This window comes from Neoarius graeffei, chromosome 14 (genome assembly GCF_027579695.1).
Source record: "Neoarius graeffei isolate fNeoGra1 chromosome 14, fNeoGra1.pri, whole genome shotgun sequence".
NCBI lineage: Eukaryota > Metazoa > Chordata > Actinopteri > Siluriformes > Ariidae > Neoarius > Neoarius graeffei.
The window spans coordinates 69453029-69478349 of NC_083582.1; the positions used below are offsets into that span (position 1 = coordinate 69453029).

General features: G+C 39.6%; 1 protein-coding gene across 1 annotated transcript in view; it reads right to left on the reverse strand.

Moving 5' to 3' along the window:
• Positions 1-25321, reverse strand: part of dock1 (dedicator of cytokinesis 1) — a 742670-nt gene that overhangs the window by 182800 nt on the left and 534549 nt on the right. The gene's annotated exons all lie outside the window — the stretch shown is intronic.

Below are 25321 nucleotides of genomic sequence, written 5' to 3' on the forward strand. Positions count from 1 at the left end.
CCAGAGTGCATCCACACCTTCTTTTGATATCATAGAATAACATTTTCAAAACTCATTTCTGGGGAAAAAAAATGCAGATATCAGCACAGCGAAAACTGACTGTTTTCTCGTCTAAGCTAACAGATTAGGTGAGGAAAGTGACATAGAAAATAGTCTATTTGGTCAGTGAAACACATGGTGATGGGCGGCGTTAAACCTCACACTGCAGCCAGCCAGCAGGGGCACTAGCTCTGTGGTTGTTTCACTTTTTAGACATGTTTCACTTTTTAGACATGTTACACTCTCCGTGTTTTGTACAGTCATTGGTTGCAGCTGATTGCTAACAATTGAGGTATTTGAAGTGCTGACTGGTTTAATGAGTACCAGAGAGAATTGACTGTCAGGGGAAAGTTCACGTGAAACTTTCTTTCTCAGCGAGAGAGAGAGAGAGAGAGAGAGAATCATACTGGAGTAGGCATGCACAATTGGTCTTCTGATGGAAAGTCTGCAGAAATATTCCTCCCACCTCTCTCACAATTCATATCTATACCCATATCATTTACAGTCGTGTGGAATTCCTAAATGTGATAGCACGACTGGATAGCATCATAATTGCATTCGTAATTTTCATTCGAACTGTAAATTATATCACAGCATACTTTTCCCCTGTTTTAAGAACATCGCTGGTATTATTAGTAGTTCTAGAAGCAATGAGCAAATGCAGATCCTATTAAAACAAACCATCCGCCAACAAGTCTAGTCCTTCTTGATATAAATCTGTAGGGATCAAATATCATTAAAATAGTCTTTAAGACAGAAAGGATGCTATTGAACCAAAAAAAAAAAAAAAAAACACCGACATTTGACCTTGAGACATCTGACTTTGATCACGTTTGGATCGATTCCAAAATCACACCAGTTCATCTGTTGGTTATAATGATAATTCCACAGAAATCCTACAAACGTTCAACCACTAGATAACGAGAATCTCGAGCAGACACAATGACAGACTGACAAATGATCCAAAGACATACATATAAGCATATGTGGAATACAGCTGTGGGTGTAAACAACATAAACAAAATGCAATATTTATTCTCTCATCCTTTTAAAAAATGCTTTTGGAGGAAACAAACAAAAAAAAAAATACAGCACCCATTGTCCAATCAAAGTATAATTTACACAAAAGGACAGAAGTGAAAGTTTGCTGGGGGTTTTTCCCCTCTTTGAGTGAAAGAACCACAGCTTTTCTGTTTAACATGTTTGGTATTTGGTGGAAACACGGTGTGAAGCCAATAACTATTATAGACTTGATCAAAGTCCTTCCCATGCCACAAGGCACACTGGGTGGCGCCGATCTCCGTTTCAGTAATCCTCGGCCTCTCAGTTGGGGGCTAGTCCTCTGGTAATCGCAAGAGTTTGACTCCCTATTCACATCTGTATTGCACTGTGCCTCATTAGATGGCATTAGGCACCATTTTTATGATGGTCTTTGGTATGACCCAACCGAGAGTAGAACTCACGATTTCCTGGTCGAGAGGTGGACACGGGCGGCACGGTGGTGTAGTGGTTAGCGCTGTTGCCTCACAGCAAGAAGGTCCTGGGTTCGAGCCCCGGGGCCAGCGAGGGCCTTTCTGTGTGAAGTTTGCATGTTCTCCCCGTGTCCGCGTGGGTTTCCTCCGGGTGCTCTGGTTTCCCCCACAGTCCAAAGACATGCAGGTTAGGTTAATTGGTGACTCTAAATTGACCGTACGTGTGAATGTGAGTGTGAATGGTTGTCTGTGTCTATGTGTCAGCCCTGTGATGACCTGGCGACTTGTCCAGGGTGTACCCCGCCTTTCGCCCGTAGTCAGCTGGGATAGGCTCCAGCTTGCCTGCGACCCTGTGGAAGGATAAAGCGGCTAGAGATAATGAGAATGAGATGAGGTGGACACGCTAACCACTAGGCCAACCCATGGTATTATAGACTTGATACACTTGGCAAACTAAGAAATCAAATGCATGTGTTATAGTTTGCTCCACATCATTCTTATCCTTGGGGTTCAGTCACGTGACTTTTCTTAGCGATTTCACTTCCGGTAAAACAGCTGGGGGTTTAGCAAACCAAAACGGCTGCCGTAGTGCAAACAACTAGCGATAACTTAGAGTATGCTCGGAATCTAGAAGCCACTGCTTGCTTTAGATATATTCAGATTGCTATGTGCATCTTCTTGCTATGTGCATCATATCTTGCTTCGCGGTCTTTATCTTCCTCTGACTGCTGTCTGACTTTATCATGACCTACTTTCAGTGTTGGAGCTAGTCCATGCCGTCGTTGTTGAAAAGACCGCCAGGACACCCTGTTAAAGAAAGCGAGACACGTGTTCTTTTCAGTATGGCGGCCATCGAGTGAGGAGTAAACAAAGAAACAGCTGGGGACTTTAGTGCTTCGCGACGAAAAAAAGTAGCGTAAAATAACGAGCAAGAAAAGTACTTGGAAAACACTAAGGACAGAGCTGAGAGGGAAATACAAACCTTTCACCAAGTGATCACTGCAAACTCGAGCACGCTTCGACTCGGCTCCCTTCGATTTCACCGAAAGGTTCAAAAGCCACCTTTCTCCACGTCTTTTTGTGAAATCCTGCGTTCGTTCACCCTTTTTTATTAGTTCACGGCGAACCCTGAAGAAACTTTTATCAGTTTCACGGTTTGATCGATTCGAACAACCTAAAACAACGCAAGCGTAAGGTATTTTTCATGCGAGCAATGCACCTTCTCCGTACAAACGCTTTGTCAACTGAGCTTTGGTAGACCACCAGCTAAAGTTAACTCATGAGGCGGATGTGACGTCACGTGAAACCCAAGAATTAGGCCATCACTGAAACCTTGTGATCAAAGCATTTCTCAACTTTAATAGTTTCATCGTCAAACTACTGATAAATATGAGATCAGCCTTCCATTTAACGTCATCACTGTACACATACGGTACACACTCATATTTACAGACATACAGACAGGTTTACCTTCATGAACTTGTCAATGTGATTAACCACATCTCTTAATAACCCCCACACACACCTTAAAATAAATAAATAAAATAAAATAAAATAAAATAAAAGCCTCTTCTAACCAAGTTATTGCCTGCACCAATGATAAAGAAACTATTTCTGCCAAGTCTTATTACTTTATGATCACAGACTTCTAAATAGACTGTATAATTTCAGGCTGTAACTATGCACACAAAGCGCACACATTATATCCATTATGAAAAATGTGCTTCTCTCTGTCTCTCTCCTGGCTCTTCCAATGATAAACTGCACTCATTGCTCTAACACGCTGCTTGGCTATACTACATCACTACTGTCAGCCATCATGACAGCGAGCATCACGCTTTGAAAGACAAGCCTATCCCTTCATCACCATCATCAGTCAATAAAAGTTCAGCGGGTCAAACAAATCTCTCCGCTAATGATCACACCATTTTCATTCCTTTTGCGTGAAAGAATGTGCTGCATTCTCTCTCTCTCTCTCTCTCAGCTAAACAGTAGCCTACTGCTCAGACGATAATCATATATTTAGGTGCCGTAGCATTCAAAGCAGTTAAGCTACCTGAAAGCAAGTGGCATGCATTAAACCACAATTGACCCGTCTTTCACCGGTGAAAATGGAAGTGAAATCAACTTTGAGTTCATTTTTGTGTGGCAGTGATGTGACCCAATATAACAGCCAGAAGTCAGTCATTTTTATTCAGAGCTGGTGATTAGCAATGCGACAAATTGAGCGCGGTTTTTAACTTGATGCTAATAAGACTGTGGGGTGAGAGTAACTTTATGCAAAAGGGCAGTGCGATGTGTGCTTTACCCTCAACTATGAAACATTATCCATGTTTTTTTTTTCTTCTTCCACATGTTCATTCCAACTTGCAGATCCTGAGCTAGTCAGTGTTACACCCTGTTATTCCCAGTAGGAAGAGTTTGATTTACAGAAAACAGGGCACCACTAGTGTTTTCCCCGTTCTATTTAGGTACATCAAACCTCTGAATCCTGTAAAGTAGGTTGCAGAAATCATGAAAAGGGTCATTCTGGCACCAGCAGATAGTAATGCACTGCACAGATACATTTATACACAGGCTTCCCTACAGGATTTACTTTTAGTGCGATGGCATCTTTTTGGTGGTTTTATATATATATATATATATATATATATATATATATATATATATGTTCTGTAGCTAAGCTTGTAGGGACGATCACACTACCCTGGCACTACCAGTGAACTCATGGTAACTGGCAGTAAATTAAAGAAAGGAAGGCCAAATCGCATTCAGCATAGAGCAACTCGTATGACATAAGAACATAAGGCAAAAAAGTGCTCTGAGAGCACAATATCCCCCGCTGGCAACTAGGCCATAACTCTGGTAAAATGCGACTGAATTGAACGAAATTGGAATATGCGTATTACTGACATATAACAAAGAATCCTGCCAAGTTTCATGAAATTCCTCCAAAAATTGTGAGAGGAGTTGATTTCAGAAGGTGAGTACCCTTCCTGGGATGGACGGACATCGCCACGACATACAGTAATCCCCCTTCGGGCCTTTCAGCCAGTGGGGGATAAAAATTGTGAGGGAAGTTGATTTCAGAAAGCAAGCACACCTTGATGAAATTCCCAAAGTACAAGTTTGTTAATAATCAAGGGCATAACTCTGGTAAAATTTGCCCAAATTAAACGAAACTTCAATCTGCGTATAACTGTCATATAACAGGGTGTCTACAGGTTTGTCCAAGTTAAATTTAAGACTTTTTCATATCATGTTCCAAAAAAAATTAAGACCAAATCTAAAGTCACGCAAAAATGTACTCTTTTGAAAAAATATATATATAATTTAATTAGTGCTGTCAAAAATGTCGCATTAACAACGCGTTAACTTGACTCAATTTTAACGGCAATAATTTTTTTATCGCGAGATTAACGCTCTGTGACATGATGCCACGCCCCGCACAGCCAGAGTCCTCTGCCCTCCCCCGAAGAGCCACGGTGCTCGGCTTAGGTTTCGTTTTCCCATCGGCGGCTCCAGCCCCACTTTGCAGTGGCTGTGACAAGACGTGTTATGCTCTGCAATAAAAAAAAAAACATTGGTACAACCAGTGTTCGAACTATGCCGATATTTTCGGGGGTGGGGGGGTGGGTGGGGGTGTCCCTTATTTTCCCTTGGGGGGGTGCTTGCGCTTGTCTCTCCATCGCGCGCTCACTTCGGATATGCAAATGCTTCCCGTTACACACGATTGCTATGTCAATAAACATCATTTTGCCAATATTTTAGAGACCCCCCAACATTTCCCAAATCATGCTTTCAAGGGATCTCATGTCTGTTTCAGGGGATCTCGGATCCCCCGTGTACCCCCGTAGTCTGAACGGTGAGCAAGCCCATTCACTTTTTTATGCTGATAAGAGAATTACAATGGTTTTTCATGTGACAAAAATGTGCGATTAATCGCGAGTTAACTATGACAGTCGCGACATTAATCGCGATTAAATATTTTAATCGCTTGACAGCACTAAATTTAATGTAACTTATTGTTCTTGTAAACATTCACCAGAAAACACTATTATAGTAGAAGTACTTCATTTCTTTTCCTTGACAGGCATTCACACACTCAGAACACAATATAAGGATAAACTTGTAACTATGGGACAATCAGAATGCAGTCACAACGTTTGAATCCAATGCAACAATGTGAAAATGTGAATGAAGTCACACACACAGAATCCAATGACACAGTTTTTTAAATTATTATTTTCTCTGCTTGGGGAGTCACATTGTAAGCAGAATTGTTCAATTCCATCTTTGGTCAAACAACAATGAAGAAAACAACAGTTAAACAATGTGAATGCACATACACCTGAAACTTCGGCTCACTCACTTGAAAGGTATGCTCACTTGCACTTCTTAAAACACTTGGAACGATACCCGCACACAAACAATACTATTCTCTCTCTCTCTCTCTCTCTCTCTCACACACACACACACACACACACACACAATATTCTCTTAGATAAACAAGACAACACTCTTACTCATTGTACAGTACAATACTCACTGACAATGCAACACGCTCACACACACTATGGCATTTTCCTAAGTTTTTCCGTTTCTTGATCCAGCTCACTCTCAAGGTCTTTCAGTTCGGCTACTTTTTCTTTGAAACACTTTCTAAGAATGTTTGATTGCAGATCTATCCTCTTCTCCACGACCGTTAGTGGTGGCAGCGCTGAAGTCGGATATTTGAGGCTGATGCTCGCGGCCTTTAGCAAAAGCAACGTGCTTGGCGCTCTTCATATGAGAGTCCACCACTCTTATCCCCATTGTGCCCAACTTAAAAGTCTTACAGCATGCTACACAGTATGCCTCGTTGGCATCTTTGGGTACAGCTTTCAGCCACCGTGAGTATTTTGCATCTTGCAGGCAGTTATCATTAAATTTACATTTACCCATTGTGGCTCGGACTACCCTCCATCAACAGATCAGGCACCGAGTGGTTGTCAAGCACGCGTGTGTCTAGCAACCGGTGGATTCAGAGCCTGCGCGGTATAATTGTGAGCATCAAAAACGATTAAACTTTTTCCCCATCCAAAGTGTACCACATTTTAATGATATGACTGAGTAAAATCTCCATAAATTTAAGACCACGGGGTTTGAAATTTAAGACAATTTAAGACTTTTTAATGGCCTTATTTTAGGAAAATTAAATTTAAGATTTTTTAAGGACCCGCGGCCACCCTGTATAACAAAGCCTCTTGCCAAGTTTGGCCAAATTCCTCCACAAATTGTGAGAGGAGTAGGTTTTCAGAAGAACGTACACCCTCATGAAACTGTCAAAGTACAAGTTATTTAATCAAGGGTCAAAACTCTGGTAAAATTTTCACAAACGAAATTAAATCGCAATCTGCGTATTACTGTCATATAACAAGGCCTTTTGCCAAGCTTCGAGAAATTCGTCCAAAAATCGTGAGAGGAGTTGATGTCAGAAGGCGAGCACACCATCATGAAATTCTAAAAGTGCAAGGTTGTTAATCAAGGGACACAACTCTGGTAAAATGTGACCGAATTGAAGAAAACAACAATGTGTGTACTACCGACATATAACAAGGCCTTTTACCAAGTTTCATGAAATTCCTCCAAAAATTGTGAGAGGAGTTGATTTCAGAAGGAAAACATACTCTCATGAAGTTGTCAAATTATAATTTTGTTAATCAAGGGCTGTAACTCTGCCAAAATGTGACCGAATTTAACAAAATTGCAATATGTGTATTACCGACATATAACAAAGAATCCTGCCAAATTTCATGATATTCTTCCAAAAATTGTGAGAGGAGCTGATTTCAGAAGGTTAGCACCCTTCCCGGGACGGACAGTTGGATGGAAATCGCCACGACATAATCCCCCTTCGGGACTTTCAGCCAGCGGGGGTTAAAAGAAATAAATAAATTAATAAATTAATTAATTAATTTCTGATATATGAGTGAGACCTCAATTTCCAAATACTTTCATATAAAAATAAACAGAGAAGTATGCTCTGGGGAACCGTTATAGGTGGAGCTCAACATTGGCGTGTTTTCTTATCAGGGTTCCAAGAGGAATCATTTGAAGCAGCTCATAACCTTTAACTCAAAGAACCCCATGGAACCTATGAACTGTCTTGTTTTCTAAAAACGGAAAATATAAATATCAAAGGCTCTTCATTAAAACTAAATAAAGAGCCTGAAACATTTGAGCTACTTAATGTAGTCTATTCATGCAAGCTCATCACAACTTCCATAATCTTTCCAAAATCATGAAAGAGAAATAATTCACGGGTGGGGGCTAGGGGAGGTGGGCCACCCACGTTCGGTTAGAGGCTGTTAACATTCCTTAAAAAATAAATAAATAAATAAATAAATAATAATTTAAAAAAAGTATCGCACCATGGGATTTTTGTACCAGATGCTTGGTTTACAGAATGCGTAAAAACAGCATTGAAAAGCGCACAATATTTTGCACTGTTTTCGCTGGCTGATCCAGTAATCAACAACAAATCACCACCTCAGTAGCGCCCCCTACGGGATACATTTACCACTTTTAACATCATCCATGACTGAGACAAGTATAGATCTTCCTTCTGCCATAAAAATCAGCGAATGACATTCTGATTTGTAGTGAAAATGCGTCAATCATGCGAGCGCAATTTTCACGCAACATTCGCTTGGCGGTGCTGATAGTCCACCACATGTTTTCTTGACCTTCTGAGCAGCATTTTGTGGTCTGCTGCTCAACAACTTTGAGAAATTTGCCAATAATCTACAGTCGAGACTGTCTCCTCACAAGGTTCTGTATCATCTGTAGTCAGCGCCTGGAAGACGGACCATTTTGGGTTGCGTGCACATGATTTCATGTCAGATTTAGAGTAACTTCCTTTGGTCCAATTTCACTTTGGTTTGTATTTCCTGCGTATGGAGGCTTGGTAGGTTAATGCAGCAGGTGTAACGCAAAATCCATAATCTGAGCATCTGGTATGAAAATCTAGTGGACTGACACATGATATACTAGTGCATTTCAAAAAATTAGAATATTGTGAAAAAGTTCAATATTTAAGAAAGTGAAAATGTTATATATTATAGACTCATTACACAAACTAAAATGTTCCAAGCATTTTTCTATTTTAATTTTATTCAGTATGGCATACAGTACAAAAACATAAAAAAAAAAATCTCAAAATATTAGAATATTTCGTTTCGAGTTTGAGTAAAACAGTATGAACACAGTGTATCTCTCGGTCTAGTTCAGTACACACAACCACAATCATGGGGAAGACTGCTGACTTGACTGTTGTCCAGAAGATGATCACTGATGCCCTCCACAAGGAGGGTAAGCCACAAAAGGTCACTGCTGAAAAGGGTGGCTGGAAAAGGTGCACAAGCAACAGGGATGGCCGCAGTCTTGAGAGGATTGTCAAGAAAAGTTGATTCAAGAACTTGGGAGAGCTTCACAAGGAGTGGACTGAGGCTGGTGTCAGTGTATCAAGACCCATCACGAACAGACATTTTCAAGAAAGGGGATACAACTTTCACATTCCTAATATCAAGCTACTCCTGAGCCAGAGACAATGTCAGAAGTGTCTTATCTGGGCTAAGGAGAGAAAGAATTGACTGTTGCTCAGTGGTCCAAAATCCTCTTTTCAGATGAAAGTACATTTTGCATTTAATTTGGAAATCATGGTTCTAGAGTCTGGAGGAAGAGTGGAGAGGCACAGAATCCAAGGTGTTTGAAGCCCAGTGTGAAGTTTCCACAGTCTGTGATGATTTGGGGTGCCGTGTCATCTGCTGGTGTTGGTCCACTGTATTTTATCAAGTCCAAAGTCAACACAGCCATCTACCAGGAGATTTTAGAGCACTTCATGCTTCCATCTGCTGACGAGCTTTTTGGAGATGCTGATTTCCTTTTCCAGCAGGACTTAGCACCTGGGCACAGTGCCAAAACTACTACCAAATGGTTTGCTGACCATGATATTACTGTGTTTGACTGGCCAGCCAACTTGCCTGATCTGAACCCCATAGAGAATCTATGGGGTATTGTCAAGAGGAAGATGAGAAACACCCGACCCAAAAATACAGATACGCTGAAGGACACTATCAAAGCAACCTGGGCTTCAATAACACCTCAGCAGTGCCACAGACTGATCACCTCCATGCCACACCACGTTGATACAGTAATTCATGGTAAAGGAGCCCCAACCAAGTATTGAGTGTATAAATGAATATACTTTTCAGAAGTTGGACATTTCTGTATTGTAAATCCTTTTTTTGATTGATCTTAGGGAATATTCTAATAATTTGAGATACCGGATTTCTGATTTTCATGAGCTATAAGCCATAATCATCAAAATTAAAACAAAAAAGGCTTTAAATATTTCACTTTACATGTAATGAATATAGAATATATGAAAGTTTACCTTTTTGAATTAAATTATGAAAAAAAGGAACTTTTTCATGGTATTCTAATTTTTTGAGATGCACTAGTATATTCATGTTGTGGAGAAGTACCAAAAGGTTGACTCTACGTCATCATCGGCCTTGCAAGGTTCAGGATGATTTTAACCAGTAGATGGCGTTTTGTGCCATTTTCAAACCATAAAATCCTGATTTTTATAAAAATGGCTATTTTGTCAGTATTAACACCATGTGTTTCATCACAGTACAGACAAATTTTGTTTACAGCTCAAAAATCACATGGAAGCGTGCAGTACCTTTTGAAAAAAATCCTCCGTTACAATGGATGCGGTTAAAACAGGCAAATATTCGCATTATGTTTAGAAAGTGGGAACGCAAGTTATTTGTTACTATTGACAGTATTTGACCATTTTTGGTAATAATGTAGAAACTTCTGTGAAACTAACTACACTAAATATCTAATATGAACAATTTCACTGTCATTTATTTTGTCTGAAAGGGTATTCAAACTACTGTAATTTTCTTCAACAATGCTAGCTAGTTAGCATGCTCTTACGGTATATACTTGCCTTGGGAATCTATGCAACCGAGTGTATTCCATCTAGCAGCCTGAACTACCTGAACTACCAGTGTCAATACAAAATACTCTGTCATTTTCAGTGATAAGCTATGATTTGTTTCTTTTACAGAGTGAGATAAACATTTTTCCTGCCAAATCAACTGTTACTCAAGCCTGCTTAATCATGCAATTATACTAATTATGGAATTTCAACACTTTAAAAGCATTTCCAAAACATTTTAACGTTCTAACCGGCTTCCAAAATTGACAGCAACATTTATCGCATTTAACAAAATTGTTTTTGTGGTTAGTATCAATTTTGGACGCACATTTAAATGTCATTAGACAAAATTATTAACCTTGAGATATAAATAGTTAATTAGTCTGGGTTTTTTTCCCCCCCTCAATTTTATCCCAAATAGAAGACCTGTATTTTCGATGCAAAACAAGCAGTGTGAGTCAAACAGAGACGAATTAAAGGCTTTCAAAATAATCACTCTCTCTCTCACACACACACACACACACACACACACACACACACACACACACACAAAAAAAAAAAAAAAAAAAAACAATCACAGGCTGGCTTCTGATCAGTTTATACCATTATACTTAAAAGAATATTTTTACTGAGAAAAGGGAATAGACAGCAATAGAAGGAAACAGAGAGAGGAGAAAAAAAGAGGAAAATCGCTTGCAATGAACTCTAATAGGTAGACAGCCAGAGTAATTTAGTCTGATGTTATGTAATAAAATGTTAATATATGATGTGGTGGGAAGCTTTTAGTAGGAAGGAGGAAACGGGTTTGCATCTGGGTCAGTACAAACATGTCAAGATCATCTGCGGCTACAGAAAAGATGAGACTGAAGTGTGTGCCCCCCTTTTAGTAAGACATCGGTAAGAAGTTATTTTAAACCTGTGTGTTTAAAATAAATGAACGTATAAATTAAAACACTGTTCTCTTACTTCAGCATTAAATGATTACTTTTCCTTTAAAACCCTAAATGCTTAGGTTTATCCATTCAAACTGAAACCCAAGCACTTGAACATCCTGTCAGTCTTTTACTCCATCCACGTCATTCAATTTCTTCTACACAGATCAGGTCAGTATGATATAATCATGAACTGTGTTTACTTGGACATGGACAAAATGCAAGCATGTGATTGTGAGGATTTACCTAAAGGTGCTAAGGCATTGTCCAGAGAACTACACAATCGCCTCCATGTGATCAATTCATGCATGTTCAGGCACCTATCCAATCATGTGATCTAATCTACTTGGCAAAATGACCAGGAAGTGATTACTATCCAATCAAGGCACAGCCAGTAGTGCTCTGGTACTCTGTTCATATTCTTGGGTGAGCCAAAGATAACTGGCCCAGGTGTGGAAGCGGTCAAATGTGTCTTGGAGCACTTTGTGATCCGATGAATCAAGAAGTACTCGATGTGATAACAAACCACCTGATCAGATGACTCGCATTTTTCTGATATGAAGACTCAACCCAAGATATCTGATAACTCAAATAACTGATCGGATGACAAAAAAATATCCAATTTGATGACTGAAATTAACCAATCCGATAACTCAAATCACCTGATCAGATGACTCAAACCATTCCAACTGAAGATTCAAATCACTTGATCTGATGGCTCAAATTACTTGATACAATGATTCAAAGCACTTGATCCGCTAACACAAATCACCCATATATGATCAACGAACAGTCAAAATTGCACAGGTGTGATGACTCAAATTGCTCAACCTGATAACTGAAACCAACTCATCCAATAGCTCAAACCACCTGATCCGGTAACTCAATTTACCCAGTCCAATAACTCAAACCACCTGATCCGGTAGCTCAGTTTACCCAATCCACCAACTCAATTCACCCAATCCAATAACTCAAACAACCTGATCTGGTAGCTCAGTTTACTCAATCTAATAACTCAAACCACCTGATCCGGTAACTCCGTTTACCCAATCCACCCGATTCGGTAACTCAATTTACCCAGTCCAATAACTCAAACCACCTGATCCAGTAACTCCGTTTACCCAATCCACCCAATCCAGTAACTCAATTTACCCAATCCAATAACTCAAACCACCTGATCTGGTAACTCAGTTTACCCAATCCACCCAATCCAGTAACTCAATTTACCCAATCCAATAACTCAAACCATCTGATCCAGTAGCTCAGTTTACCCAATCCAATAACTCAAACCACCTGATCTGGTAACTCAGTTTACCCAATCCACCCAATCCAGTAACTCAATTTACCCAATCCAATAACTCAAACCACCTGATCCAGTAGCTCAGTTTACCCAATCCAATAACTCAAACCACCTGATCTGGTAACTCAGTTTACCCAATCCACCCAATCCGGTGACTCAATTTACCCAATCCAATAACTCAATCCACCTGATCCGGTAACTCAATTTACCCAATCCAATAACTCAATTTACCCAGTCCAATAACTCAAACCACCTGATCCAGTAGCTCAGTTTACCCAATCCACCCGATCCAGTAACTCAATTTACCCAATCCAATAACCCAAACCACCCGATCTGTTAAATCAATTTACCCAACCCAATAACTCAAACCACCTGATCCGGTAACTCGATCCACTCATTACAGTCAGGGAAGAGCCAAACTGCCTGATCTGAGGACCTAAACTGCCCAATCCAATAACTCAAACCACTTTCATTGGTAGTTAGGGATAAATAAGGCCACAAAGCACTTAAGTAATCTGAACAATAATGTGTTACATTGGTTTCCTTGACACCCAGGGTACAATCAACAAAACCTTTCTCAAGTAATATCACTGTTACTTAAAAATGAAAATAACTATTGTAAAAGCCATCAAGTATCTAATGACAAAACTATTCAGGTAATGCATTCATTACTTATTACACAGAACTGCACAAAATAATTTCAGTACATAGTCATATGAATAAATTTTTATGCTGCTGCAGACAGAATGAACATTAAAATGCACTTCGAGGATATGTGAAGAGCACTATATATGCTAAACTCATTATCGTTTGGGATTCAAACAGAAAAAGCAATATGAAGAAAATAAACAAAGGTAATTCTGAAAGAGTCTTTTGCCTCGAGTAATAGTAAACAGTAACTTCCGCTAAAACAACTTTTACAAATACCATCTCAAAACGTACTTAACACCTAAAATGAATAAACACAGTATATTACTATCCCGCTCTGCACACGCTGAAGGACTGCTTAGTCAACTTATTAAACCTAGTCACGAAATCCGATCACAGGTAGTCAGTGGGGACGCCTTTGGGCCACATGAAAATGCAAGGTGTAAACAAGTACTTGTCTTGAATGTCCTCTTGTGCCTAGTTCACCTGCGACGGATGTTAATACCAGATGTGAACAGGGTCTTAGAAAACCTGCCTGAGGGCCAAACGGTCGAAAACAGACTGTCAGCCTTACTTAGAGACACTTTGTACTGGGAGTCTCGCTGTATTCCAAAGGTAAACTGTTTAGCTGAAGGAGACCCAAATTAAAAATCACTCCTTAGTGTCGTTGGCAATGTTACCCAAATGTGGTCTCAGGGAGTGAAATTACTGGCAAAGCACAGCCCCACCTGTTTCAACAGATAAAATGTTAATTACGACTTTGATTAGTTAAATTAAAGGATGTTTGTGATGCATGAGCTCGAACCTGATCAGGTCTCTTGACTCTGAGCACACAGCAGGAATGCAGAGTGTGACATCGCAATTAGTGGCGTGTAGAAAAAGTAAGGCATTGAAGAAAACTGGGAATATTCCCGAACAGAACCTGCTGCGTGTTTGAAACCCCTGTTTGATCCTTATATCACAACTATGACAGAAAACAGAATGTGGAGACCACTTTATTTGTTTTAGTCTTTATTTAAATACAAAATAAATAAAAGGCAACAGACGTGCCTAATTTACAAAAAAAAAAAAATCTAAAAAAAGTATAAATATAATTATAAACTACTGACTAATATAATAATATATAAAATATGAACTATTATATCAATTTAAAAAGACACCTACTTTTAAAAAACGATTTAAATCGGTCAGTTCGTACCATAGGAAGTATGTACTGGTGCGCTCTGTCCCTGAGCTGTCTAGTCCTTTTTCGTTGTAATAATTCACGAAGGGCAGCGTCAGTATTTGATTCCACAATTTCCGATCTCTGTTGTTCAAAATATCCATAATGAGGAATGTCTTGGAGCAGTACCCAAATTTACGAGCCCTAGCAAATAATTTATCTATTCTACTTAAATACTTACTATAGAAGGCACTGCCCCAGACCTGTATAGCATATAAATGGATAATATGAAACTTTGAAAAAGTAAATCTAAGCTGCTAATAGGAAATTTATAATATTTCCAGACTCTAAGGATATATAGACGACTACTAGCTTTGCTGAGGAGATTTTCAAAATGAGTGTCCCAATTTGTAGGATTCTCCTCAAACGCTACCTCCAACAGTTTAAGTTTATGTTTAATGATGGTCAGTGGGTCGGGGGGGAATTAGTCCTCTTCTCCTTAAGTACAGTGGTGCTTGAAAGTTTGTGAACCCTTTAGAATTTTCTATATTTCTGTATAAATATGGCCTAAAACATCATCAGATTTTCACACAAGTCCTAAAAGTAGTTAAAGAGAACCCAGTTAAACAAATGAGACCAAAATATTATACTTGGTCATTTATTTATTGAGGAAAATGATCCAATATTGCATATCTGTGAGTGGCAAAAGTATGTGAACCTCTAGGATTAGCAGTTAATTTGAAGGTGAAACTAAAGTCAGGTGTTTTCAATCAATGGGATGACAATCAGGTGTGAGTGGGCACCCTGTTTTATTTAAAGAACAGGGATCTATCAAAGTCTGATCTTCACAACACATGTTTGTGGAAGTGTATCATGGCACGAACAAAGGAGATTTCTGAGGACCTCAGAAAAAGCGTTGTTGATGCTCATCAGGCTGGAAAAGGTTACAAAACCATCTCTAAAGAGTTTGGACTCCACCAATCCACAGTCAGACAGATTGTGTACAAGTGGAGGAAATTCAAGTCCATTGTTACCGTCCCCAGGAGTGGTCGACCAACAAAGATCACTCCAAGAGCAAGGCGTGTAATAGTCGGTGAGGTCACAAAGGACCCCAGGGTAACTTCTAAGCAACTGAAGGCCTCTCTCACATTGGCTAATGTTAATGTTCATGAGCCCACCATCAGGAGAACACTGAACAACAATGGTGTGCATGGCAGGGTTGCAAGGAGAAAGCCACTGCTCTCCAAAAAGAACATTGCTGCTCATCTGCAGTTTGCTAAAGATCACATGGACAAGCCAAGAAAGCTATTGGAAGAATGTTTTGTGGATGGATGAGACCAAAATAGAACTTTTTGGTTGAAATGAGAAGCGTTATGTTTGGAGAAAAGAAAACACTGCGTTCCAGCATAAGAACCTTATCCCATCTGTGAAACATGGCGGTGTTAGTATCATGGTTTGGGCCTGTTTTGCTGCATCTGGGCCAGGATGGCTTGCCATCATTGATGGAACAATGAATTCTGAATTATACCAGCAAATTCTAAAGGAAAATGTCAGGACATCTGTCTATGAACTGAATCTCAAGAGAAGGTGGGTCATGCAGCAAGACAACGACCCTAAGCACACAAGTCGTTCTACCAAAGAATGGTTAAAGAAGAATAAAGTTAACGTTTTGGAATGGCCAAGTCAAAGTCCTGACCTTAATCCAATGGAAATGATGTGGAAGGACTCGAAGCAGGCAGTTCATGTGAGGAAACCCACCAACATCCCAGAGTTGAAGCTGTTCTGTACGGAGGAACGGGCTAAAATTCCTCCAAGCCGGTGTGCAGGACTGATCAACAGTTACCGCAAACGTTTAGTTGCAGTTATTGCTGCACAAGGGGGTCACACCAGATACTGAAAGCAAAGGTTCACATACTTTTGCCACTCACAGATATGGAATATTGGATCATTTTCCTCAATAAATAAATGACCATGTATAATATTTTTGTCTCATTTGTTTAACTGGGTTCCCTTTATCTAATTTTAGGACCTGTGTGAAAATCTGATGTTGTTTTAGGTCTTATTTATGCAGAAATACAGACAATTCTAAAGGGTTCACAAACTTTCAAGCACCACTTTAGGAGTTCCCACGTTTTCTTGAGATTGATCATTTTGTTTTCATCACACAACTATGACAGAAAACAGAATGTGGAGACCACTTTATGATTCAGCTTGTTAAAGAATAATGTTCTGCTGAAGAGGAAACTATTGGCAAATATGTTTTTGCGATAAATATCGTTATATGATATTTTTGTCACATCACCCGCCCCTACTACCCTTAGAAACCAAACCAGACATAAAATAAATCCACTAAACCCATTACAGAGACTCAGAAGAGCAGAATCCTGTTACTGCTTTACACCAAGGCTTATATTCAGAATCATGCTAAGCCTCACACCTTGCTTCATAAGCAGTCTTTAGATTTAAGCTTTTCAAAGATCCTGTGACTGTGAAAGACATCCAGCTACAACGCAAGGCGAAATCTTAAATGGACAGGAACGCCTAAGACTGGTCTAAATTTAAGACTCCTAATCCGTGTTTTGATAATCATCCCATCAAACCGTCCTCACTAGTTTGATCCAAACTAGCCAAAGTCAAAACTTTCACTGGAACAAACTTTTTGAGTTCAGATATAAGAGCTAACTAAAGAGTGTTACTAAACCAAAGCTGACACCCAAGAGGTGCAGCAAGTTGCAAGTTTTTACATCCCCGGCAATTAGAGCAATTAAATGCTTAATGCTTCTTTAATCAGTCATCACATCTGATCTCAAAAATAAGCAATTTATTGTTGCAAGCAAATTTGTTAAACAATTAAACAACCACCTGAATTAGCTGAAAACCACATACCCTTAAAAAAAGATTCACTACAACCCCAAATCAGAAAAGGTTGGGATGCTGTGTTGAAATTGAAATTAAAACTGTAAATAATGATTTGTAAATAATCTTTGACCTGTATTGCACTCAAAACAATACAACAGCACATTATTTGGTGTTTTACTTCATGCATTTTATTGTTTGTTTGTTCTCCCCCAAAGAAATATATGTTATTTACCAGCTTGGAGGTCTGTATGGTGAAATACCGTGACCGAGGTCTTGAAAGTACTGAGCGAGGCCCTCTGGGCCGAGGTCACGGTATTTCACCATACGGACCGACCTTAAGCTGGTAAATAATATATTAATTTTTTTCTTTACCAAATTCTAACAGAAAACGAGAGCGTCCGAAAGGGAAAACCGAGCTGAGCCGCCATTTTGAATCCTCATTCACGGCTGTAATGCAAATGGCTTCCTCCTCGGTATACAAGTGCACTTCCATGGCAGGAAAACAACTACATTTTGCCGCCTATGTAGTCCCCTATTTATACAAATAGGAGTCATTCAGGATTCAGCCATGTTTTTGCTCAGCGTTAGCAACAGTTCCAGGTTTTTAGCTTTCTCCTGAAATGTTTTCTTTTATTTCTTCTTCCTCAGGGTAGTAAAACTCGCTTTCACTGTGAACACTGTCGTTATCGCTATCCATGCTCTAAAATTAATGCTATTCTCCTGAGAAATGCTGGCAAAAATTTATAAGATTTTTGATAATCTTATAAATAAATCTTATTTAAAAAAAAAAAAAAAGATAAATGTTGACAAAAAATGCTACTATGTTTGTTGTTGTTGTAAACGAGCGAGTCGCCAGAGGTCCGAAACCGGGGTCTGTACCGTAGGATACGGACCCACTTGCCAGCCAATCAGAGCGCAGGATTTGATGGAAACCGAACCGTGAAAAAAATAAAAACACTTATTTCAATTTTGATTTTTGCAGCACATTTAAAAATTAGTTAAATTTAAAAATACATTCCGGCTGGAACATGAATGATCGGTCTCCATCAATGTCCTTGTATGAGACTTGCATGTCATATTTTTTTTGTGCTGTTTAACAAAGAAAATTGATTAATTGTTGATATGAAGACCTTTTTTGTTAGAAGAAATTTATTTAACATTTATGAACTGAGTTTTGAGTGCCTGTGCTTTAGAAACATTCCCAGAAAAGGAGTGTTTTCAGGACAGACATTTCTGGTTTCTTGCTAAAACTACATTTTCTTTTTTTTCTTTCCTTTTTTTTTGGGGGGGGGGTAACAACACACAGAGAGAGAGAGATGCTCGTGAGGGCACAACTGTTTATCGTAGCTATAAACTAAGTAAGAACAGAAACTCGTCTCTTAGGCAGCTGGGCCATAGAAGGTTCACGCTGCATGCTGCACGCTACACGCTACACGCGTGTAAAGAAAAGTGGACAAACGTAGCATGACTTGCTCTGGGCCATAGAACGGCGTTCACGTTGCACGCTGCACACTTCACGCGTGAAGCGAGAAATGAACATGCACACTTTTTTCTAGGCGTGAAGATGGAAATTCCAGTCAATGCATGCGGTCACCGCCGCGCCAGCCAATCAGAACGGGTCTAGGGAGATAACTCTATGCTTTCAGGGGAAAACTTCAGAAAAAATATAATTGAATGGTATAATTGAAAAATAGTTCTTCATCGGGATTGTCAAGCAGATTATAGAATGTTCGGTGAAATTCACCACGGGTTTCTCTCAGAAGGAAGTGTTCTCGGCTCCAAATTCTGTTCCTTTTTCTCTTCCTCTGTCTCAGTAAAAGCAGAATGAGGCAATCGTCGTCATCCGAAGAGTCCATATTGTTGGTTACTCGGTCAAAGTAGAACAGACGCAACACGTGAACATCCAAGCATGAAGTTTAATGGCCCAGGGTCCGGTTCTTCACGTGAACGTGTAGCGTGCAGCATGCAGCGTGAACCTTCTATGGCCCAGCTGCCTTAGACCCTTCCATTACATTAAATCAGACTATACATTGTTAAAATATGTGATGCGTTATTCATTAATAAGTTAAATATTGTAACTGTCGGCAAATTGCTGTAGTATAAGCGTAATAGCGCTCCAGACCATGCTTTTACACAAAAATAACCCGCATCATACCACCCGGACATGGGTTCTTTTTGTATAACTGCATGGTCTGTCGTGTGTTATTCCTTGCTTAACAGTTTCAGAAACCTCTGAATCCTGTGTTTAAACTTAAATCATAAACACAGATGAGAGCAAAAATGGCCATGACTTAGTTGGTAGTATAATGTCAAGATTTAACTCTATACAAGTAATTCTGACATGATGGCACTATAAGATGACTAAGTGCCTTATCAAAAGCTCTACATCCAACTATAATGCGTGTCTCTAAAGTACTTCCTGCGGCATGCAATCGAGCGCATGGGGCGGCGCCGAGCTCAGTTACTATAGCCCTCAGCCTCTCGCCTATACAGCTAGGGTTACAGTGGGGGGCTAGTGCTCTGGTAACCGCGAGAGTTTGACACCCCACTCGCATCTATACTGCAGTGTGCCTTGCCAGACAGCACTAGATACCATTTTTATGATATATAGTGGTGTTTGAAAGTTTGTGAACCCTTTAGAATTTTCTATATTTCTGCATAAATATGATCTAAAACATCATCAGATTTTCACACAAGTCCTAAAAGTAGATAAAGAGAACCCAGTTAAACAAATGAGACCAAAATATGATACTTGGTCATTTATTTATTGAGGAAAATGATCCAATATTACATATCTGTGAGTGGCAAAAATATGTGAACCTCTGCTTTCAGTATCTGGTGTGACCCCCTTGTGCAGCAATAACTGCAACTAAACGTTTGCGGTAACTGTTGATCAGTCCTGCACACCGGCTTGGAGGAATTTTAGCCCGTTCCTCTGTACAGAACAGCTTCAACTCTGGGATGTTGGTGGGTTTCCTCACATGAACTGCTCGCTTCAGGTCCTTCCACAACATTTCGATTGGATTAAGGTCAGGACTCTGACTTGGCCATTCCAAAACATTAACTGTATTCTTCTTTAACCATTCTTTGGTAGAACGACTTGTGTGCTTAGGGTCGTTGTCTTGCTGCATGACCCACCTTCTCTTGAGATTCAGTTCATGGACAGATGTCCTGACATTTTCCTTTAGAATTCGCTGGTATAATTCAGAATTCATTGTTCCATCAATGATGGCAAGCCGTCCTGGCCCAGATGCAGCAAAACAGGCCCAAACCATGATACTACCACCACCATGTTTCACAGATGGGATAAAGTTCTTATGCTGAAATACAGTGTTCTCCTTTCTCCAAACATAACGCTTCTCATTTAAACCAAAAAGTTCTATTTTGGTCTCATCCGTCCACAAAACATTTTTCCAATAGCCTTCTGGCTTGTCCACATGATCTTTAGCAAACTGCAGATGAGCAGCAATGTTCTTTTTGGAGAGCAGTGGCTTTCTCCTTGCAACCCTGCCTTGCACACCATTGTTGTTCAGTGTTCTCCTGATGGTGGACTCATGAACACTAGCCAATGTGAGAGAGGCCTTCAGTTGCTTAGAAGTTACCCGGGGGTCCTTTGTGACTTCGCCGACTTTTACACGCCTTGCTCTTGGAGTGATCTTTGTTGGTCCACCACTCCTGGGGAGGGTAACAATGGTCTTGAATTTCCTCCACTTGTACACAATCTGTCTGTCTGTGGATTGGTGGAGTCCAAACTCTTTAGAGATGGTTTTGTAACCTTTTCAGCCTGATGAGCATCAACAACGCTTTTTCTGAGGTCCTCAGAAATCTCCTTTGTTCGTGCCATGATACACTTCCACAAACATGTGTTGTGAAGATCAGACTTTGATAGATCCCTGTTCTTGAAATAAAACAGGCTGCCCACTCACACCTGATTGTCATCCCATTGATTGAAAACACCTGACTCTAATTTCACCTTCAAATTAACTGCTAATCCTAGAGGTTCACATACTTTTGCCACTCACAGATATGTAATATTGGATCATTTTCCTCAATAAATAAATGACCAAATATAATATTTTTGTCTCATTTGTTTAACTGGGTTCTCTTTATCTACTTTTAGGACTTGTGTGAAAATCTGATGATGTTTTAGGTCATACTTATGCAGAAATATAGAAAATTCTAAAGGGTTCACAAACTTTCAAGCACCACTGTAAATACATGCATCACTGGTTAAATCTGCAGCAAACCAACAAGACTGAAAAAGTTAATTAATTAAACAGCTGCTGAAAATATAAAAACAAGCTTCTGAGGTCTACATTTTCATCCTTTACCATCAGAGGAAGTGAAGGAGCCTGCGCAAGCCACATGAGATTCAGGTCATTTTGTCAGGCAATATTAAAGAGTTCAGTAGACCTGTGCAAGTCAGTAACATATTGTTAGGTTTATATAAGTATTATTCTTGACCAAGAAGGCAGTAATTTATTAAAATGGTGACAAAATTAAGGATTAACTTCGGTTCAGTTAAAATGACCTTCTGTCTCGGCTGGACATTGTTTGGGAACGTTTTGTTTATTTTGATATAAGATGTTTTTCGTATAATTGTCTTTGTTTAGGTTTGTTCTTATTTTTTGTTTACTTTCTTATAACATATCTTTGTTGAAAAATTCCGTATGTGCGATAGCAATGACCTTGCTATCATGTCATATGATCAGAAATGTTATTATGTTATGATTATTTGACCTGCCCCAAGATCAAGCTGCTTGCTCGCAAGTCAAGCACACACACACACACACACACACACACACACACACACACACACACACAGATATCAAAATGATGTCACTTACTCACACCCTCCCATACAAACACACACATTCGACAGACACAATAGCCGTTTAGAGAGATTATAATTTGTTATAAAAGGTGTTTGTAATCTTTCATCTTTGGCGAGAATACTGTGATTAAACAGCAGTGAAACCGTATCAACATTTTATTGGGAAGGAAAAGAATGCTCTTTTGCCTTATTTCTGAGTGATTACTTGTACTAGCGTACTCTGATGTTTTTGCTGAGCTCGTACACAAAATGCTGGCCTGCTGGTAAGATAATAAACACCAATTTAATATCATGTAGGGATGATATAATAAGTATAACATCGTAAATTTAAAAATGTAAAAAGCTAGCATTTGTGTCAGTCACAATCTTTTTTTTTAAAAAAATATGGTTAAGAGATTAATCTCAAAATGTCCTTTACAAGGCAGCAGCCCAAAACAGCATTTTATTTCCAGTTGAATTTCTTCGTTGACCTTTTATGCTTTCAGCCGACTTTGCTTTCAATGTTTCTGTCTATAGACAGTTTTTCCATTCTCTGTCTCTTTTCCTTCACCACTTCCCCTCCTCCCTTCCAGTTTTACTCTCCTCCCACAAAAACAGCTATAGGTGTAACACAACCGGGAATTGAAGACACTGAACTCTCCGAAAAAATAAAAGTTGACCTTTAACAGAGAATGAGCTACAAAGATGCACCACTGAGTCCAGTAATGGTGTATGAGCGGAAAAAAAGGTCAAGAATTTATGCAAAAACTGCATAAGGGGAAGATAAAAAGAAAGCTGAAGAGAAAATATATGGGAAAAAATATATAAAAGTTAGGACTCTAGGCAATAAGTGTGTGAACACTAAGCCAGGCATGAAGATGCTTTTCAGATCTAATAAGCAGACATGAGCAGGAGTTCACGTACGTCATGGTTTGGAATAAATAAACAAATCACTAGCATTGCTCTCTTTTCCTCAGAGCCATAGCATAAACGATTTTATTCATTCAATCCACATTCACTGGATATGAGCAATCGTGTGCTCTGATTGGCTACTCTACGACTAGGATATCAGCTCATATACCGTGAGTCGAGAGAAACAAAATGGCGGAGCGTGTTGCTGAACCAATCCTGGATGAAATAAAAACTCGACTCAAAAACAAAACCGAAAAAAAAGTAACAAAATATGGAATGAAAGTATTTGATGGTAAGAACATATCTTTTTTTTTTCCAAGAATTATTACAGCGTTCTTCACAAATTGCTACCGTCATTTCGCCGGTTTGTTTACATTCTAAGTGGAAATAATTTTGTTGGACGTTTTGTATAAAGTTTTTATTTACTGAATTTGCAAAAAATAAAAATGCTCCGTTTCTCAAAATCCAGTGAGCGTGGATAGAATAAAACCGTTATTCCGCTAAATCTTGTTGTACATGGCTTATAGCCAACGTACGACTCGATTTCGTGGAATAATAATAATAATAAGCAGAATGGCTTTTATTGTCACTGAACAAATGTACAATGAAATTTAGTTCATCATAGGAGAGCAAAGCCGCTGCGTATGTGCGCGCCGCCACTCTTGGGCACTTCAGTCCAAGGCCGTCCCATGTTAACCTAACTGCATGTCTTTGGACTGTGGGGGAAACCGGAGCACCCGGAGGGAACCCACACAGACACGGAGAGAACATGCAAACTCTACACACAAAGGCCCCCGTCAGCCACTGGGCTCGAACCCAGAACCTTCTTGCTGTGAGGCGACAGTGCTAACCGCTACACCGCCATGCCACCCAATCAAGTCAAAGAGTCCCATATACGTTTTTGTACGTACGTTGGGGAGTGCCTATTAGAGAGCACACTCTATCCAGGCCGTCAGCATGGTGAGGTAGGGTGGCCAGTTCCTTTCCTCGTCGCCTTTTAACTTCCCCAGTGTTTCCACCAGGTCCCCATTCACTGCTGGGTGGCCAGGAGGTGAGCCCCAGATCACCGTCCGAGGTGAGGCTCGAACCGGGGGACCGTTCGCTTAGTGGTCAAGCGCTCTAACCACTTGGCCACTTCGCCTCTATGCCACCCAATAATAACTGTTAAATGTTGATGATAATGGACTAATAGTTGTGATGTGATTTTGGTGTTGATCAAATTCCTTTTCCTATTAACAGGAATTAATTGTTTTTTGGGGCATTAGGTTTTACAAATTTACACTTTGAACCCTTCATAGCCTTGAAATACAGCAACCCAGGGAGCAATTGGGGGTGAGGTGCCTTGCTCAAGAGCACTTCAGCCATTCCTGCTGGTCCAGGGAATCAAACCAGCAACCTTTTGGTCCCAAAGCTGCTAATCTAACCTTTACCATGGCTTTCCCTTTATTCTTTATTCATAAGTATTGAAATTGGTCACATTAAGCAAACATGACAAACAACTGGAGACAACTTGCCTTGACTCTGACAGAACAGAATTCTGCATTTGATTTATTTTCTTCCTCTACTTTTTTTTCTCCAGTTGCACTCTGCCTCCAGAAACTCCGTGTGACCAATTATGAGCTTGCACAAGTGTAAAATCTATTCCTCTCTTCATTTTCATTCACACAAAAGTGACGCATGATGCTATCTGATACAAGTTAGGTAATGTATTGGGTTATTTTAAATTATACTTTCAGATAAAAAACAAAAAATAATGAAGCACAATCCGAGTACAAAAGTGTCAAAATGTAAAACGGTCAAAAACTTTCCAGGGAGAGGATGCAGAGTTTTGGAGAAAATGTTTACCAGAAAAGTGTTAAAACTACTATTTTTTTTTTTTTGTATAGCTCTTTTAGACACAACAGACAGTGTCAAAGCAGCTTTACAGAAATGTGGATGCAGATTTAAATCACTAATGAGCCGGCCAGAGGTGACGGTGGCAAGCAAAATCTCCCTGAGACGACATGAAGAAACCTTAAGATGACGCAGACTCCAAGGGGAAGCGGCTCTCTTCAAAGTAAGGAAAAATAATTAGGCCTCTTTCGCCTCTAATTATGTTCATTGTGCAACAAAGCCAGAAATTCACTCCCAAATAAAAAAAAAAATAATCATAATATATGAATGAAACACTAGGAAAAATCAACAAAAAA